Raw genomic sequence first — 6,333 nt, 5'->3', positions numbered from 1 at the left:
CCAAGTCCAATACTTGGGGTACATCATAGATGAGAGTTGCGTGCATGTTGACCCGACCAAGGTCCAAGTCATTCAGGATTGGCCAATCCCAACCACTCTAACAAAGGTTCACAGCTTTTTGTGCTTTGCAAATTTTTGCTGGAGGTTCGTGTTAGGATTCTCCCATATCACTTAGCATTTGAGTCAGATTACTAAGGGCAAGGTGAAAGAAAATTTTTCCTGCTTTGAGTCCGAACAAAAGGCATTCATTGAGTTGAAGCGTCACCTCTACTCTACACCGGTACTCATTTTGCTAGACCTACATCATCCATTTGAAATTGAGACTATTGGTGCAGTCCTCACCCAACACGGACATGCAGTGGCCTATCATAGTGAGACACTTTCCGATACAATTCAGAAGTAACCCACCTATGATAAATAAATGTATCCCATCATGCAGGCTTGCTAATAGTGGAAGCACTATATTCTGGGGAAGGAGATGGTCATCCACATCGATCACCAACCTCTTCAATTTATACAGACATAGGGGAAGTTGTAGAATGATCCCCATTAGAAGTTGTCTACATATATACAACAATTCCATTTAAACATTAATTACGGAAATGTAAGCGCTAATCTGTTGCAAACTACCTTAATCAGCCCCAATTGCAGCAGTGACTGTTGTTCTCAACTCTTGTGGTTACAAGATCTCTGGATGGCCGTAACTATACAAAAATGATCCAAAGTTTACCTCCACATACCGGATGCTAGAAGATGGGAAGCAAGTTCCTAATTTCCACCTCCATGATGCATTATTATGCTACCTGGGCCATGTTTGTGTTCCTTCAAGCGAGCATGCCAAACTGATTTGCGAGGCACGCTATAGTCGGATCACAAGACACTTTGGGGTGGACAAAATTGTGGTTGTACTAAGAAAGTACTTCTATTGGCCCAAAATCTGATTGGATGTTGGGAAATATATCGGATCCTGCACTTCCTATGCCATCACCAAGAATCCATCAAGAAGTAAGGCATGTACACTCCTCTGCCTACTCCTAGTCAGTTGTGGGAATCCATCTCCATGGACTATATGTCTGGCCTCCCTTCTACCAAAAATGGTAATGATTGTGTATTTGTGGTCATGGAAATATTTTATAAGATGTCTATATTGGTGGCCTGCAAGAAGAGTATCATCGCAAAGGACGCTGCCAAAATATCCATTTAACAAGTATAGGTACATTTTGGGATCCTACAGACCATTATATCAAATCGGGATAGTAGGTTCCTAAGAAAATTCTGGTCAAGCCTCTGGACACTATTGGAAACCAAGCTCACCAAGTCGACTGCCTTCCATCCCCAGACTGATGGCCAGACAGAGGTCGTCAATAGGATGATAGTGCACATACTCTGCATGTACAACTCCAATCATCCTCGAACCTAGGATGAGAGTCTTCCATATGTGCAACACAATTATAATATAGTTCTCCATAGCTTGACTAATTGGAGTCCCTTTCAAGTGGGCCTAGGATTTTAACCGTTGTGTCTGATTGATGTTGCCATGCCGCATGCGACTACACAAAAAAAATCCACACATGTATTGTCCGAGGTTAATAAAGTGACCAAACTAATTGAACACATCCAACACATCTGCTAGTAGGTTCACGACGTTCTGGAGAAGTCAAATGCCAAGTAAAAACATCGACATGATCAACATCGGGTGCCACACAAGTTTTAGGTGGGAGACAAAGTTTGGTTGCATTTGTAGAAAGAACGCCTTACTAGACCCCATCGGAAGCTCATACCACTCTGATATGGTCCTTACACCATTACCAAGGCTATGCAAGACAATTATTTTGAGTTAAGCATCCCCCCATTCCTTGGCCTACACCCAGTGTTCAATGTGGACCGCCTTCGACCATACTTCCCATCATTACTCAACACATCAGACATTGCAAAACAACTCACACCAACAAAGTTAAACCCAGGTTGCATGGAACATACCACAATTGATTGGATTATGGACACACAGGTCAAGAACTATCACTAGTAGATGATCCAACTATATCAGGTTTTCAAAGCGGGCAAACCCTTACACCATCGCAAGTGGCTCACGAGGGAGAAAGTTCACCAGAAGTTTCCCCATCTCATGGAGGTGCTCAATGCAATGGGGACCATTGCTTCCTAAGTGTGGAGGAATGATCCAGGTGGATGTTGGTGGCCAACTACCTTGTTATGAAACTAGCTCAAGAAGAAGATAGAAATGATAGATCAATGCCTTAGAATTCAGCCTCTTCAAGGGGGCAACCTCCTTTACATTACATAAATGAGAAATTCTTGGATGATACAAATGAAAAGACCTCCTTTCTATATATAGGAGTCTAAGGGGTCATAACATAATCAGAGCCGACATAACAATAATAATGTAAGGGCACAATAATAACAATAGTAACAATATGGGCACTACATGGGTACATAAATATAATAAGTGGGTTGTCCTAATAACAATAAGGGGTTACACTAGTAGTATAGGGGCCTAACATGCCCCTCTCCTTCAAAAAGCGTTGTCCTCAATGCTTGAGTAGTTCTTGATGTTTTTGTATAAAACTCTTGTCCTCCCATGTGGAATCTTCAGCGAGTAACTTCTTCCACTTGATGAGATACTCTAAAATTGATTGATTTCGTAGTTGTCAGGTTCTTATTTCTATGACTGCTCCAATTTCCAATATGATTTTTCCTTCCTCTTCAATTTCTGGAAATATTGTTTGAATTGGGATCTTTTGCAACTTTTGAATAAGTGGCCATACTTCTTCGTCCTTCTTCCATTCATCTCTTTCTTCATTTATCCAATCTGGTTGGATAATAGAAATAGCACAAAACAATGCTTCCACAACCTCATCCTTGAAGAGTCTTCCCATTCGGTAAGGTCGCCATTTTTTAAATGCATGTAGTATTGCCAACATTTCCTTCTCATAAATAGCTTGCTTGAGATGTAGCAGTAAAAATACCCAACCACCTACATCAAAAAAAATTTCACTACGATGTTGATCTACCTGTTGTTTCGTTTGATTTTGCACCGAAGTGGCATTATCCTTTAAAAGTTGGAGAACTTGTTGTTGATGCTCGATGTGATCTTTCACTACTTGAACCTTTTTCTTCTTGATATGTCCTTCTATCTCTAGAGTTTGAGGAGTGGTAATTTCTTCCAATCCTTTACAAGATATGGTTGGATTCATTTCTTCATGCTTGATGTGATCTTTCACTTCTTGCACCTTTTTCTTCTTGATATGTCCTTCTATCTTGAGAGTTTGAGGAGTGGTAATTCTTGCCAATGCTTTACAAGATATGGTCTGATTCATTTCTTCTTTCTCTGGGGTGGGGTCCTGGCATATATCCTCTTCTTTTGATGTTTCTTGATCCTTTTCTTCCTCCTCATCATGTTCTCTGTAAAATAATTTCTTCTTAGCACACTTATGACCTTTAGTGCATTTTCTATCACAATTGTAACAAAGCCCTTTTCCTCTTTTTTCATTCGATTGTTGTCGTGTAACCCTTGTAGGTTGTGGAAGGCTAGGAGAAACAACACTTCCATCTTTATAATTCTGAGGGGTATGATTCCTGGTTTCCGTAATTTTGCTTTCCATTATGTCACAAAGCCCTTTTACTCTTTCCAATTGTTGTGGTGTTGCTCTAAAGAAGGTGTTTCTCTTTGTATCCTCATAATGTGCTATCATTTCCTCCGTGAAAATTGACCACGTAACAAGTTGTTTACAAGAACAAAGCCCTTCATACCATAAAAATTGATCCGGTTCTAAATATGAAGATGCAATACATACCTTTTTTAATAGTGGTACACCATATAGATTAAAATATGGAGCAATATTTTAATTCGAAATAGTGTAAATAAACTTTTATCTGCATAAAAGTGCGTGAACTTTTCTCTACATGAAATAAAATTTTCTCTGCATAAAAGTGCGTGAACTTTTCTCTACACAATAATTTATTATCTGAGATGAGAGGGTTGCCATCAAGTACAACATATGTATCATAATGCCAACAATATCCCCCTTTGGACTTGATGGCAACAACAACCAATCACTCTCCCCCTTTGACATCAAGGGCAAAGGGTTATGCTCCCCCTAAGAACATGCTCCCCCTGACTATAAACCAGATCTGCAAAGAAGAACCATAATCCATGACCATGAAAGAGATAGAGACGTATTGCAGCAATATTCAGACCAGCATCCATGATCTCCTTCTGTACTTCCTCCATAATGCCAACAATGCATGATATGCTCCCCCTGAACCTGTGCCATTCGATCTTTGACCAATCCGCAACCTAGCACATGTACGCATATACTTCAGATGAACCTTGCGTACAACCAACAATCAGAAGAGATTCAACAACAAGATGATGCATCAACAACCCCCAGCTTTTGCCTCAGGTATTCAAAGGTTTCCCTATGCAATGGTTTGGTGAGTATATCAGCAACCTGTTCCTTAGAAGCAACATACTCCAACTTGACCTTTTGTTCAAGCACTTGTTCCCGGAGAAAGTGATACTTGATTGGTATGTTCTTGGTTTTTGAATGCATGACTGGGTTCTTTGAAATGTTGATTGCACTTGTATTATCACATAAGATGGAGATGGGTGGTGTACAAGTGATTTGAAAATCCTGCAAGGTCTGCATCATCCAAAGGAGTTGAGTGCAGCAAGATGCAACAGCAACATATTTTGCTTCAGCTGTAGACAAGGCAATCGAACTCTGTTTCTTGCTGAACCAAGATACTAATCTGGAACCCATAAAGAATGCACCACCACTTGTGCTTTTCCTGTCATCCACGCTTCCGGCCCAATCTGCATCTGTATAAGCATGAAGTGTGAGATCTGTATCTCTAGGATACCATAAGCCATAGTTTTGAGTCCCTTGAAGATATTTGAAGATTCTCTTTACTGCCTGAAGATGAGTTTCCTTTGGATTTGCCTGAAATCTTCCAACTATTCCCACTGCATGCATGATGTCTGGTCGGGTACTTGTCAAATAAAGTAGACTTCCAATCATAGATCTATAAGTTGGTTGATGCACTGCTGCTGATTCAACATTTTCACTGAGGTTACATCCTGTGACCATGGGTGTACATACTGGTTTTGCTTCTTCCATACCATATTTCTTCAAAATCTGCTTGAGATACTTGGTTTGAGACAAGAAGATCCCTCCTTCATTTTGTTGGATTTGCAAACCAAGAAAATATGTCAGTTCTCCCAGCAAGGACATTTCGAATTCTTTCTGCATCACCAAGGCAAAGCTTTGACTCATAGCTTCTTCATTGCTGCCAAAGATAATGTCATCTACATACACAACAAGTATCAGCAATTTGTCATCTTCAACTTTTATATAAAGATTTCTATCTGCTGATCCTTTTGAAAAACCTTGTTGACGAAGATATTTGTCCAAACGATAGTACCAAGCCCTTGGAGCTTGTATGAGGCCATAGAGAGCCTTTTTCAATCTGCATACAAGATTTGGATCATTTCCAAGAATGAAACCATCTGGCTGCTCAATGTATACTTCTTCTTCCAAGTCTCCATTCAGAAAGGTTGATTTCACGTCCATTTGAAATACTTTGAAGTTTTGAAAGCTTGAGAGAGCAAGGAACATTCGCATGGCCTCAAGTCTTGCAACAGGAGAAAAAGTTTCTTCAAAATCTATTCCTTCTTGCTGCGCATACCCTTTACAAACAAGTCTGGCCTTGTTTCTAATTACTTCTCCATTTTCATTCAATTTATTTTTGAAGACCCATTTTGTTCCTATAACATTCTTATCCTTTGGTTTAGGAACCAGCTCCCAAGTGTTGTTCTTTTCGATCTTCTCAAGTTCTTCATCCATTGCTTTGACCCAACATTCATATTTGCATGCCTCTTTCACATTTTGTGGTTCAGTAGAAGACAGTAATGCCAAATAGCTTGAAGCTAATGCAATTGTTCTTCTTGTTTGTACACCTACTTCTTTCTGTCCCAAAATCTGAGATTCTGGATGATTCTTTTGAACATATCTGGATGGAGTCTTCTCTTCTATCCTTATCTGCTCCTCTGGTTCTTCTTGAGGTTCTTCTTCTTCATCATTCTGTCTTTGAGGATGGCCTTCATCTTCTTCGATATCTTCATGATTTACTTGCCTAGGAATGTATCCCTTCTCATCAACCACTACATCAATGTTGTCAACAATTCTTCCAAGTCTTTTATTATAGCACTTGTATGCTTTGCTGTGTGGAGAATAACCAAGAAGGATGCCTTCATCTGCTCTAGGTTCAAGTTTGCCAAGTTTCTCATCAGTATTTTTAATATAGCATTTGCTC

The sequence above is a fragment of the Pinus tabuliformis genome, chromosome 4_1 (genome assembly GCF_031772625.1).
Source record: "Pinus tabuliformis cultivar Carrire ecotype Pingquan chromosome 4_1, CPIR1, whole genome shotgun sequence".
Lineage (NCBI taxonomy): Eukaryota > Viridiplantae > Streptophyta > Pinopsida > Pinales > Pinaceae > Pinus > Pinus tabuliformis.
This window is presented reverse-complemented; position numbering follows the sequence as displayed.